The sequence below is a fragment of the Cibotium barometz genome, chromosome 24, assembly GCF_041138505.1.
Source record: "Cibotium barometz isolate CiBa-2024 chromosome 24, ASM4113850v1, whole genome shotgun sequence".
Taxonomy (NCBI): Eukaryota; Viridiplantae; Streptophyta; class Polypodiopsida; order Cyatheales; family Cibotiaceae; genus Cibotium; species Cibotium barometz.
Window position 1 is genome coordinate 55747842 of NC_141069.1, and position 14197 is coordinate 55762038.

At 44.1% G+C, this 14197-nt stretch overlaps 1 protein-coding gene across 11 annotated transcripts in view; it reads left to right on the forward strand.

Moving 5' to 3' along the window:
* LOC147625468 (pentatricopeptide repeat-containing protein At5g39350-like) overlaps nucleotides 1-14197 on the forward strand; it is an 87070-nt gene that overhangs the window by 30730 nt on the left and 42143 nt on the right. Inside the window, exon 3 of one of the 11 annotated variants that reach the window (XM_086818811.1) lies at nucleotides 762-1271. The exons of the other annotated variants lie outside the window; for them this stretch is intronic. The gene's annotated coding sequence lies outside the window, so the exon portion shown is untranslated. Of the gene's footprint in view, nucleotides 1-761; nucleotides 1272-14197 lie in introns of those variants that run through there. 11 annotated transcript variants of the gene reach the window in all.

Below are 14197 nucleotides of genomic sequence, written 5' to 3' on the forward strand. Positions count from 1 at the left end.
ACATAGCATATTATGAGATTCGAGGGCGCTACCATTGCCTTTTTAGAGAGGGATTTGGACCACTGGCTAGAGTCATGGACTATTGTGATCAGGGATGCTTGGGTTTTTATCTCCTGGAGATCCGCAGGCTCAGAGAGTCCATTATGAGGAGTAGATGACTGACTGGCAGGGAGTCCACACAGAGACAGATTACTAACTTCTTTAGAGGGACTACTCGGGAGGACACAACCGACAGCCCAACAGTGGGCACCCCGTGGGACTCTAGTTGAGAGAGCTATCCAGTTGGGCAGATCCAGATGCCTGAGGGTTCGCGGATCCTTACATCAGAGACGGTGTGTACATTGGAGGATTAAGAGCATCATTGCGAGGCATTGGGCTCGTCCGACCAGGCATCTCACTATGGCAGATATCCAGGCCATCCGGCAGAGACCCATGCTAGAGCTCCTAGGATGATTACCACTCTAGCCATATATTGTTGTACTCACTGTCACTTTTGTACTCCCCCATATTCATGTATTCATGTATCCATGTACTCATGCACCCCATTTTGACTAGTAGCATTAGCTTCCCACTCTCCCTAGTTGCTGCTTCCGGATGCTCCCTATTGATGTATTGTAGGGCTAGATACTTACCTTCAGTCCTTTCTTTTCTTTTCCGGATAGTGTATCAGATGTCACATGGTTGTAACTTTGGTCTCATAGGTCATTTTTGCCTTTTGAAGACGTTAATATAACATTTCATTTCATTTCATTTTCTCTCAGGGGACATGTTCACGCCATTCACAGCCTTAGCATCAGCGATGTATGATATCTTATATCCCTCTTATGGCATTGGATGGAGTTAAGACATAGATCTGCATAGCATGCTTGTACTACCCCTTCAGCATATAGAGATGCATCTTGCCTTAGCACTCCATCCACATCCCCACCCCCCTTTATATTGTTTGTATATGGACTCCACCGATCCATGATGATTCACAGTTGTATCCAAACACATGCACAGTTTTCTTTTCTTTCTTTTCTTCCGATGACCGGAAGAACACAGTTGTATTATTTTTTGTCTCATAGGCACTTTGGCCTCTCGTAGACGTTAATATATCTTTCTTTCTTTCTTTCTTTCTCTCTCTCTTTTCTTTTCCAGACAGTGTATCAGATGTCACATGGTTGTAACTTTGGTCTCATAGGTCACTTTGGCCTTTTGAAGACGTTAATATAACATTTCATTTCATTTCATTTCTCTCTCTAGTAGACGTTTATACAGCTTTCTTTCTTTCTTTCTTTCTTTCTCTCTCTCCATGGCGTGACATCGCGCAAGCTCTCCCTGCTCGCGCTACGCGCTAGTGGTCCTGCCCTGCTGGCGTTGCGCACCCTGGCTGTGCTGTGCCTGGCGTTGCCCTGTTCGCGCTGTGCTACGCCTATCCCCGCCCGAGCAGCCTTGCTTGTGCTGCGCACCCCCTGTGCTGTGCCTGGAGCTGCTGTGCTAGCCTGCTTGCACCCCCCTTTATATTGTTTGTATATGGGCTCCACCGATCCATGATGATTCATAGTTGTGTCCAGATACATGCACACTTTTTCTTTTCTTTCTTTTCCTTTTCTTCCAATGACCGGAAGAACACAGTTGTATTATTTTTTGTCTCATAGGCCGACTTTGGCCTCTTGTAGACATTAATATATCTTTCTTTCTTTCTTTCTTTCTCTCTCTCTCTCTCGCCTGTGATTCCGCCTCGCTGATTTGCTTCACTGTTCGTCGCCACCTCGCTATGCTGGGCCCGCCTCCCTCTCCGCTAGGCTCTGTGCCTTTCCCACCCACCCTTGCTTAGGCCCCCAAGGCAGCAACATAACTCTCTCTCTAGATACTTACCTTCAGTCCTTTCTTTTCTTTTCCAGATAGTGTATCAGATGTCATATGGTTGTAACTTTGGTCTCATAGGTCACTTTGGCCTTTTGAAGACGTTAATATAACATTTCATTTCATTTCATTTCTCTCTCTCTCTCTCTCCTCCCTGCTTGTGGGAAGGACTGCAGAGTAATCTGGAGGAATGGCCCCGAGTCTCCAAGAGAAACTCGAGGCCCTCGAGACGGCAATGAAGGCACTAATCAAGGAAAACAAGAAGACATCCGATTCCAACCTCAATAAGGTGGAGAACAAACTACACCGGCACATCATGGCTCTCGAAGCACGGGTCACGGACCTTGAACAAGAGAACACGGCACTCAAGGAGAAGGGGAGTGGTGCATTGAAAGTGGAACTGGTAGCCATCAAGAATACTGAGAAGGAAGAAGGGGAGATCAATGACAACACTCTCACGGCCATCAAAGAAGAGATCTCCAAGGAGATCATAAAGGACATGGAGGGAAAACTCGAAGCCAAGCAGTCAGGATGGGTTGAGGTGGTGAAGAAGAACATCTGTAAAGAAGTGAGGGAGGAGACTCAAAGGGAAGAACACCAAATCATTCACACCACAGGCATGCCCGCCGCCTCAACATTTGAGTCATAGGTATAGCCGAGACACCCGACTCCACTCCCGAGAAAGATGGACAGCTTCTATGCATGAAGCTCGGCTACAAGGAAGAGTACCCTCTCCCCTTCACCAAAGCATGGAGAGCCGGGAAAGACTCAACACGCAAGCGAGCCCTCATCCTACAGTTTGCAGGAGAGACGGAGAGGGTCACCTTCATGAGGAAGAGGGTCATACTATGAGGTTTAGAGGGAGCTCATATTTTCTTGGATGATGATCTCACGAGGATGCAGCTTGAGCATAGGAGAGCTTGCATGCCACGAGTCTTACACGCGAGGAGAGAAGGCAAGAAGGCTTGGGTGTTTTTTTTGGATGGCAATTTTACCATCCACCGGAAGCTCTCACTTCTTTAGGTAGCCGAGTTGGGTTAGTAGCCTGATGCTCTGATACCAATGTTACATGCATTGAGCTTGACCGTGATAACGCACAACAGGGCCTTCTTTATACCTTTATGTGGTGAGAATCTTTAGCATCCAGTTTAGAGAATAGAGAGAGAGAAGAGAATGAGAATGTAGAAGATGATGCAATATTGGGTCCCCAAATACCCACTGAAGGTCCCCCCCCAGCTCCCCCTTCCCGCTGCAAGTAAGAGTATTTGCTTATATTATTCTTTGGAGAATGCTGTACAATGCTTGAGTAAACAACCGGCTGGGTCTCCCTCCACTTGAAGCTCCTATGAACCACCATAAAGGTGGGGGGGAGACCAAGGGCTATTTAGCCCTATATAGAGGAGTCAATTAGACCTCAACCCACTGTGGGATATTATATTGCCACATGGCAGCGTGAGGAGCAAGAGGGCAAGAATTCATTCCAACACACCTTGGATGCGAAGCTCGATGCTGAGCAGGAGCCGATGAGGCTCTTATACCATGAAAGAATGCGGAACCGTAGAGTACCATGCGTAGAGTGGAGGCACAACACGCAGACGGAGGCCAATAATCGGCTGGGTCACCCCCCCCCCCCCCCCCCTTCAACCGAAGATCCTGTGAACCACCGTAAAGGTGGGGGATGAGGGGAGACCAAGGGCTATTTAGCCCTATATAGTGTTAGCACATTCATCCCCAATTTCTGCCCATGTTTGGAGTCTCCTTTTGGTCCCTTTTATCGCCCTTGATAGAGGGCTTGCCACCCCTATTTTCTACCATTTTTTCCTTGTTTTTCCTGGTATTTTTATAGGTCGGGTGGTGTCTTTTTCAGTCGGCCAGCTCCATGTCCCCAGTCAGCCAGGTCTAGTTGTCCAGTCGGCCAGCCCTACTTTACCTATTTATAGGTGGGCTTGCCTCCCTCATTTTTCATAGTCTAGTCCTCCTTCGTATCCCTCACTTATGAGACCTTTTATGTCTCTTACTTGGGACTGTTTCATTGCAGAACATGTTTGTTAACTATGCTCTCATGTCCTTGTATCCTCCTTTGTATTCCTCACTTATGAGACCTTTTATGTCTCTTACTTGGGACTGTTTCATTGCAGAACATGTTTGTTAACTATGCTCTCATGTCCTCTATTATTCATAGTCCTTCTGATCCCACTTCTGTGCACGAGGCTCTTTCACATGAGCCTTGGCGTCGTGATATGCAGGTAGATCTGGATTCTACGGAATGGCACTTGGATTTTGGTGCCTAGGCCACAGCAACGTAAGGTGATTGGTGTGCGTTGGATCTTCAAAACGAAGTATCGAGCTGATGGCAGCTTGGACAAGCACAAGGCGAGGTTGGTTGCCACGGGCTATGCTGAGCGCACTGGGGTAGACTTCGATGAGACCTTTGCTCTGATGGCCCGGATGACTACCATTTGCACTGTTCTTGCTCTTGTAGGACATCATAGATGGCCCGTATTCCAGATGGATGTCAAGTCGGCTTTCTTGAATGGAGAGCTTACACAGGAAGTGTATGTTGATTAGCCGCCGGGATTTGAGGTTCCAGGCAAATAGGATCAAGTGTACCGGCAGCTGAAGAAAGCTTTGTATGGTCTGAAGTAGGCTCCGCGGGCTTGGTACCAACAGATTGATGAGTTCTTTCAGAAGCTTGGCCTGCGCCGTTCTCATGCAGATTCGAACCTTTATATCCTCCTTGAGAGGAGGTTGATTGTTATCATTGTGGTCTAGGGTGGTGATGACCTCATCTTTACAGGTTCTTATTCTGTGCAGATCCGTTTAGTCATGGATGCTTTGGAGACAGAGTTTGAGATGACGAATCTTGGGCCTTTTGCATTATTTTCTTGGCTTTGAGATTTGGCAGACTCCTAAGGGTATTTTCTTCTCTCAGCAGAAGTACACACGGGAGATACTCGACAGGCTTCAGATGACTGGATGTAGATTAGTATCTTCTCCTATGGATACTAGTGAGAAGCTCTCTTCGTGGTGCTTGATCAGGGACAGTATCGGATGCTCGTCGGTTGTTTGGTTTGGTTGACCTACTCGCGATTGGACATTTGTTTCGTAGTGAGCTTATTGAGTTCTTTCACATCCAAACCCCGTTAGCAGCATTGGTGGTGTGCTCTCAGGGTTCTTCGGTACTTGCGTGGTACTTTGGACTTTGGCATCTTCTATGGCCAAGGATGCACTCTTCTTGGATGGTTTGTGTGAGATCCCTGTCCCCACTGCGCAATGGATTCGGGATGCTAGCAGCGGAAGTAGCACATCTTGCGCGGGGTAGGGGTCCCACACTCGGGGCCTCGCCCACGGATATCCGGACAAGAGACTAATCCGTCGGTTTATCCAAAACCGAACCTGGAAAAACTTCCTTTATCCGGAAAGCACGGGCGATTCCACCAGGATAACTCTTTACTCTATCGTAGTCAAGACCATTACTGATCAAGCTGATCCGACTGCACCTATAAGGATACTCGGTCAGATCAAGGAAGAAACTTGCACTTGGATCATTGGGATCAACGCTTTTTTCCCCATCAAGAGGCACAGCCGTTGATTCCTATCCATAGAACAATTACTATCCGGGATTTACTTTATCTATCGTAATAATAGAATTTGAGTCTCGATTTACGGATTCATCAGTCTAGCCTAACCCCATCCAGTCCCATGGGTTAGCCAACCACTGTAGTGATGGGATCCAATTAGGAATTTGGTTAGGTTTTGTCCCGGGTACCAGGGAAAAGAGTTCCCAGGCCCCCTAGCCGGAAGTTCATGCAAACATAAAACTAGTCATACCACTTACACACCCAATATGAAATTGCCTTTTTCTCAACATCAGCTAACTTTAAAACAATCCTTTAATAAAACCATTATGTCACTGATGACATTCCTCAAATTCTCTGGTTGAATCCATATTTCCAATCATTCATTCATCGGTGTACTTATGGCATCATTGGCAACCAGAACGCTCACCACCTGTTCACTCAGGGGCCTTTTCAATAGTTCCTAGCTCATAGTACCCGACAATATTCACATATAAAAATCAAGATGGAATCTCCGTTGAAGATCAGCAAGATCAACCAACAGATCTATATAAAAGAGCCATGGACTCATCCGTTGAGGACCAGCAAGGTCAGTCAACCAGGACCATGCCCGGTTTCAGAAAACAACTCTTGCTCCTTGTTCCAATATCTTCCACGACGCGCGTGTGGGTATCTTCGGCGACCCAGAGCCCGAGCACCGTATGGTCAGCACCCTCTAGGATCCTTCGCAGGTGACCTAGCGCTTCACTCATAGGCCGCTTCCTTGGTTCCTCATCCACCGTACCGGAAGCTCACCATTTAAATCGAACCGAGGCTGGTCAAGACCTCGGTCGACCTTGCTACGCGAGACGTCCTCCATTGACTCTCCGTCAGCAGTTGCAACTTTATCAGTTAGGTCTTCATGACCTTAATCCACAAGACGGTCAAAATGCTTCCCCAGCATTCTTGACATAAAACAGTTTGTTACGACCCTGTGTTTTTCTCTGGACAAGATGCAGGTGTGCACGGGGACATGGTGGACAGTGTGAATGGCATCAGGTGGGAGTCAAAAAGGGAGCCCATATGTGGACAACCCCATGTGTGAAAGGGGGACAAAGAAATTTTACCTTAAAGGGTTTAAAAACCTTTAAAATCATTTATAAAGTCTTTCATTAAAAAAAAAACGTGGCCCTTATGCTATTTTGGGGCCACGTGTGCTTTTTGGGGAAAGAGGAAGGCTGGCGGGCAGCGCATGAGGGAGGAGAGCTTTTTTGGAAACAGGGCGCATACAGGCTGCTGGATTCTGAAGGAGCCTTTCTCTGTCGCGCGACTGATGGCCTGAACCTCCACGTGGATGGACTGCACGTGGGCTGGACAGAGGGACAGAGTTGAGCTGCAGGCAGGCGGACTGTTTACAGGTGGCATACGGGGGCTGAACAGCATGTGGAGGTTCTCCCTCTCTAGCTACAAGTCGGGCCAGCAGACGGGGGTGCTTCTTCTTTGACGGTTGGTCACCAAGGAGCGCAGGTGGGCAGATTGCAGGGCAGCGCACAGCTCAGCAAGCTCACCCACTCTTTATCTCCCTTTTTGGAAAGCTGGCAGACTGCAGCGTTTTCTCTCTCTCTCTCTCTCTCTCTCTTTCTCTCTCTAGCTCTTGGAGGATGCGTTTTCTTTCTCTCTCCAGGCGGCTGGCTGGTCTGCAGAAAAGTACAGCCTTGGATTCCATGTGGTCAGGACTATTGGCCGACCGGATTGTTCAAGCCCTTGTGGAGGGTGGCAAGTTGCAGGAGAAACAGTAGAGGGAGGACTGAAGCTGTGGCCCATGCTCTTTTCTCTCTCTCTCCCGCTTGGTGCACAGGAGGGCTAGACTGCAGGCGCTCAGGGTTGCGTGCTCTTCTCCTGAGTGGAAAGGGGCTGGATTTCCATGAACATAGACATCATGTCGATGGCGTTCATCTGATGGAACTTTCAGCTTTTCTATGCTTTGATTCGGGAGGTCGTAGGTTTTCTCGAGGAAACATGTTTTTGGGTTTCTCCAGGAGATAGGTCACATGCGGGCAGAAGGTACATGAGTGGACACATGTTTGGTACAGCCTTGCTACTGATAGGACAGGGGACAGGGAATCCATGACAGAGATGGATAGTGCCCTTGGAAGGTAGAGAGGGTTTGTACAGGTGTGTCAACTGTATGGTATGCTGTGCTGTGATACTCTTTTGAGAGACAGTTTGGGAGACTGTGTTGTGATGCAGAAGCACTGGATGTGTCAGGGTGTGATGCTGTTCATAGTGTGAGAGGCTATGGATGGTTGTGGCAGCTTTGATCATGGGAGAAAGCTTCTGTATGCAGGCTCAATGTGTGAGAGTCTTTCGATGTGAACAATGGCTGGATTTACTTGTGGATGCCGTGTGGACAAGAAGCCAGATGCAGGTTCTTTGCAGGCTTCAGGAGTTCTACTGGGACGGCTGAATTACCAGCCTTATATTGTAATCAAAGCTCTTTTAATCAATTAAAGAAATACCGCAAGGGGCGCCACTGCGATTTGGGGCCAATCGGTGTCCGTGTACTATTTGCAGGAGCACTCTAGCTCCCCCTGTTTGTTTTCCTTTTCTAGGTCCTCAATGGCGTTGAAGTTTTTTATGTGCGAGTGTTTGTTCCACTGCCCTTTGCTTTATCAGAGGCCGGTTTACAAGGTTCCGTTGCCGGGACATATCGTCGACTTTCTCAAGGAGGCGAGTCCGTGGTTGCTTTGGTCGGGACAATCGCCAACTTTCCTAAGGGGGTGAGCTTGTGGTTGTCTCATGAGAGTCACATCAAAACCTTCAACATGAGGAAAGTGAAAAGGAAGTACAGGACACAGTACAGGATTTTGTGTCTTTGCCTATATGAGGTGAAGAGCAAAAGCTGAAGATGAAGTTTAGGAGAAAAGACACCAAGGACAAGAAGTAGTCGGCCAGGAACAAGAAGCAGTTGAAGTGTTATGGTGCAGGAGATGCGTTGAAGGCTATGGCTTTCGACAGTTTGTCACCGGTGGTATCTTCATAGAGGCTTCATGGGTTCGGAAGACAGTTTGTGTGGTGATCTACTATGCTTCATCGAGGACTTGTGCTTATCACTTGGGTGGAGTGCAAGCAGGTTTTGGGTGCCTGAGGATGTATCAGATGAGGCTCAGATGGAAGTAGAGGAACTTGACGAGGTTCTTATTCCTGAGCAGATACTGGCACATAAAGGAAAGAAAGGTACAGGGTAAAGTTTCCCGTCGCTATCCTGTGAAGTTCAAGAGCTGTTCACTGATGGATACGAAGTGGATGGAGGAGGTTCACTGATGGATGCGAAGTGGATGGAGGAGGGTGACTTAGGAGATTCACCTGAGGAGTTGCAGCTTTATCTTGATGCCTATGAGTTGGAGTCGACTCTTGTTACAGCTCATTCAGGTTCAGCAGAGCATAGGTCTGGAGCATTGCCTGATGCTCAAGAGGGGGGTAGCACCTCCGCTCCCTTGTTACAGACAGGCTCAGTTGTTATCTAGGAGTCGCTTGGTGACATCTTTGTATTCACCCGAAGGTACTGAGGCTGACAGTACATGTGCTTATGGGACTTCTATGATCTTGTGTTCTAGACACATGAGATGGTAAAGTTGGGTATGGTTCAGAGTCGCGCGCACCTGGAACTCTAACTGCAACTATGGATAACTCTATGAAGGACATAAGTCTTGCGAGCAGTCCTAGAGTTGGTTTGGTTCATGGAAATATGAATCGAACTCTATTTGTGCATGTATGCATACACTTTTTGAGGTAGAGGTATTTTTGTATTCTGGTGCCATTGGATCTTGGTACCATTGAGAATACATTGGGAAATACTCTGCATTGTGTCATGTGCTGCATGTATGTTGGTATGATACATCAAGTGCTTTAGTATGTTCATGGATGCACCATTGGGTGTAACTCCTGCGGGATGGCCATGAGACATATGTGGGAAAGTACTTAGTGGATGTAGTGTCTGGATGCATTGAGTGCTTTCATATGCTCATGTTTTACCTTCAGTCGTGGGTCCTGCGGGATGCCCATGGGCGTAACGCTTGCGAGCAGCCCTTAGATTGTTACTTTGGAGTAGGTAGAGCATTTTGAGGAGCATATTGTTTGCGAATGCATGTATGTGTGTCATGCATATGTGTGCCATATGTAGAATGATGCATGGTTTTGTTTGTGGCTAACACCGTTAACGTGTTTCCATTTGGTTTTAGACTTTTGCTGTAGGTTCTGAAGGAACAAGCAAGAGGACAATATGGCCTATTGTGCAGGATGATTGTTCTATCATCCAGATGCATTGGAGGGCCATTGTTTTTGCCATATGGGATTCTTTACTCATGAAATGCTTTACTGTGCCATTGAGTGCAATCCAGGACGCTTGCCATTTTTCAAGAGGGGGGTATGTTACGACCCTGTGTTTTTCTCTGGACAAGATGCAGGTGTGCACGGGGACATGGTGGACAGTGTGAATGGCATCAGGTGGGAGTCAAAAAGGGAGCCCATATGTGGACAACCCCATGTGTGAAAGGGGGACAAAGAAATTTTACCTTAAAGGGTTTAAAAAGCTTTAAAATCATTTATATAGTCTTTCATTAAAAAAAAAACGTGGCCCTTATGCTATTTTGGGGCCACGTGTGCTTTTTGGGGAAAGAGGAAGGCTGGCGGGCAGCGCATGAGGGAGGAGAGCTTTTTTGGAAACAGGGCGCATACAGGCTGCTGGATTCTGAAGGAGCCTTTCTCTGTCGCGACTGATGGCCTGAACCTCCACGTGGATGGACTGCACGTGGGCTGGACAGAGGGACAGAGTTGAGCTGCAGGCAGGCGGACTGTTTACAGGTGGCATACGGGGGCTGAACAGCATGTGGAGGTTCTCCCTCTCTAGCTACAAGTCGGGCCAGCAGACGGGGGTGCTTCTTCTTTGACGGTTGGTCACCAAGGAGCGCAGGTGGGCAGATTGCAGGGCAGCGCACAGCTCAGCAAGCTCACCCACTCTTTATCTCCCTTTTTGGAAAGCTGGCAGACTGCAGCGTTTTCTCTCTCTCTCTCTCTCTCTCTCTTTCTCTCTCTAGCTCTTGGAGGATGCGTTTTCTTTCTCTCTCCAGGCGGCTGGCTGGTCTGCAGAAAAGTACAGCCTTGGATTCCATGTGGTCAGGACTATTGGCCGACCGGATTGTTCAAGCCCTTGTGGAGGGTGGCAAGTTGCAGGAGAAACAGTAGAGGGAGGACTGAAGCTGTGGCCCATGCTCTTTTCTCTCTCTCTCCCGCTTGGTGCACAGGAGGGCTAGACTGCAGGCGCTCAGGGTTGCGTGCTCTTCTCCTGAGTGGAAAGGGGCTGGATTTCCATGAACATAGACATCATGTCGATGGCGTTCATCTGATGGAACTTTCAGCTTTTCTATGCTTTGATTCGGGAGGTCGTAGGTTTTCTCGAGGAAACATGTTTTTGGGTTTCTCCAGGAGATAGGTCACATGCGGGCAGAAGGTACATGAGTGGACACATGTTTGGTACAGCCTTGCTACTGATAGGACAGGGGACAGGGAATCCATGACAGAGATGGATAGTGCCCTTGGAAGGTAGAGAGGGTTTGTACAGGTGTGTCAACTGTATGGTATGCTGTGCTGTGATACTCTTTTGAGAGACAGTTTGGGAGACTGTGTTGTGATGCAGAAGCACTGGATGTGTCAGGGTGTGATGCTGTTCATAGTGTGAGAGGCTATGGATGGTTGTGGCAGCTTTGATCATGGGAGAAAGCTTCTGTATGCAGGCTCAATGTGTGAGAGTCTTTCGATGTGAACAATGGCTGGATTTACTTGTGGATGCCGTGTGGACAAGAAGCCAGATGCAGGTTCTTTGCAGGCTTCAGGAGTTCTACTGGGACGGCTGAATTACCAGCCTTATATTGTAATCAAAGCTCTTTTAATCAATTAAAGAAATACCGCAAGGGGCGCCACTGCGATTTGGGGCCAATCGGTGTCCGTGTACTATTTGCAGGAGCACTCTAGCTCCCCCTGTTTGTTTTCCTTTTCTAGGTCCTCAATGGCGTTGAAGTTTTTTATGTGCGAGTGTTTGTTCCACTGCCCTTTGCTTTATCAGAGGCCGGTTTACACAGTTATTTACAAACAGTCACAAAATACAGTTTCTATATCGAACTCTCGTCTTTCCACATTATCCCTTCTCAATCTATATTACTTAATCCACTTTCCATTCAATGTGTACTCATTCTCATCCATTTACTCATATCGACGACACATTATTTCACATACACATTCACATTCATTATTCTACATACACATCCATGTTCGTACATCCACATCATACATCCAATCCATATCCGCATTCATACATACACATCCACATCCACATCCATACTTCCACATCCACATTCACATCCATACATCCACATCTACATGCATACATCATTTTTCACATCCTCATTCATACATCCACATACATACATCTATATCCGTATCTACACCCATACATCCACATCCACTTCCACTTTCATATGCATACATCCACATCTACATGCATACATCCATTTTCACATCCTCATTCATACATACATCCACATCCACATCTACATCTATACATCCACATCCACATCCACATCCACATTCACATTTACATTCATACATACACATCTACATGCATACATCCATTTTCACATCCTCATTTATACATCCACATTCACATACATACATCCACATCCGTATCTACATCCATATCCACATTCATTCATACATCCACATCCACATTCACATTCACATTCATACATCCATTTCCACATTCCCATTCATATAACCACATATGCCTTCACATCTATTCTTTTACATCACATCCATTCTTGCCCTATCACAACCCATATACATCTTAACCCATCACATACACTTCTTACCTCATCCCATACACATCTTATCACATCTTGACTCATCTTATCACATCCTAACTCATCTCATATGCATCTTATCACATCCTATCACATCTCATATACATCTTTTCACATCCTATCACATCTCATATGCATCTTATCACATCTTATCACATCTCATACACCTCTTATCACATCCTATCACTTCCCATACACATCTTATCACACTTCCCATACACATCTTATCACATCTTATCACATCCCATACACCTCTTATCACATCCTATCACTTCCTATATCTATTTATAGAGTACAAGAGAATTCTTATATTTGATATAAGATTTCTCTATACATTTTTTTTTGCATAAATTCCATTTAAGGAGACTAACACTTTCGAAATAAAAATCAATCTTTTATGCATCTTCCTATGCATAAATTCATTTTAAATGAAAATGACACTTTTGAATTAAAATTCAATCTTTTATGCATCTTCCTATGCATAAACTCAATTTAGATGAGAATTGACACTTTTGAATTAAAAAATTCATCTTTTATGCATCTTCTTATGCATAAATTTAATTTAGATGAGAATTGACACTTTTGAATTAAAAATCTATCTTTTATGCATCTTCCTATGCATAAATTCAATTTGGATGAGAATAACACTTTTGAATTAAAATTTCATTCTTTTATGCATCTTCCTATGCATAAATTCAATTTAGATGAGAATGACACTTTGAATTAAAAATCAATCTTTTATGCATCTTCTTATGCATAAATTCAATTTGATAAGAATTACACTTTTAGAATAAAAGAATTTCTCTTATGTATCTAAGTTATGCATAAAATCCATTTATGATGAAAATTACACTTTTAGTATAAAAAGAATATCTTTTATGCATACCTCTGCATGAAATCCTATATGATAAAAGTAACACTTTTATTTTAAAATAATAATCTTTTATGCATATCTCTATGCATGAAATCCAAATATGATAAAAGTAACACTTTTATATTAAAATAATAATCTTTTATGCATACCTCTATGCATGAAATTCAAATATGATAAAAGTAACACTTTTACATTAATATAATAATCTTTTATGCATACCTCTATGCATGAAATTCAATTATGATAAAAGTAACACTTTTATATTAATATAATAATCTTTTATGCATATCTCTATGCATGAAATCCAATATGATAAAAATAACACTTTTACATTAAAATAATAATCTTTTATGCATACCTCTGCATGAAATCTAAATATGATAAAAGTAACACTTTTATATTAAAATAATAATCTTTTATGCATACCTCTATGCATGAAATCCAAATATGATAAAAGTAACACTTTTATATTAAAATAATAATCTTTTATGCATACCTCTATGCATGAAATCCAAATATGATAAAAGTAACACTTTTATATTAAAATAATAATCTTTTATGCATACCTCTATGCATGAAATCCAATTATGATAAAAGTAACACTTTTATATTAATATAATAATCTTTTATGCATATCTCTATGCATGAAATCCAAATATGATAAAAGTAACACTTTTATATTAAAATAATAATCTTTTATGCATACCTCTATGCATGAAATCTAAATATGATAAAAGTAATACTTTTATATTAAAATAATAATCTTTTATGCATACCTCTATGCATGAAATCCAAATATGATAAAAGAAACACTTTTACATTAAAATAATAATCTTTTATGCATACCTCTATGCATGAAATCCAAATATGATAAAAGAAACACTTTTATGTTAAAATAATAATCTTTTATGCATACCTCTGCATGAAAATCAATTATGCATAATATACAAATCAATTTCTCTATGATTACAATGAATATCTTTCAATTAATCTAGGATGATAAA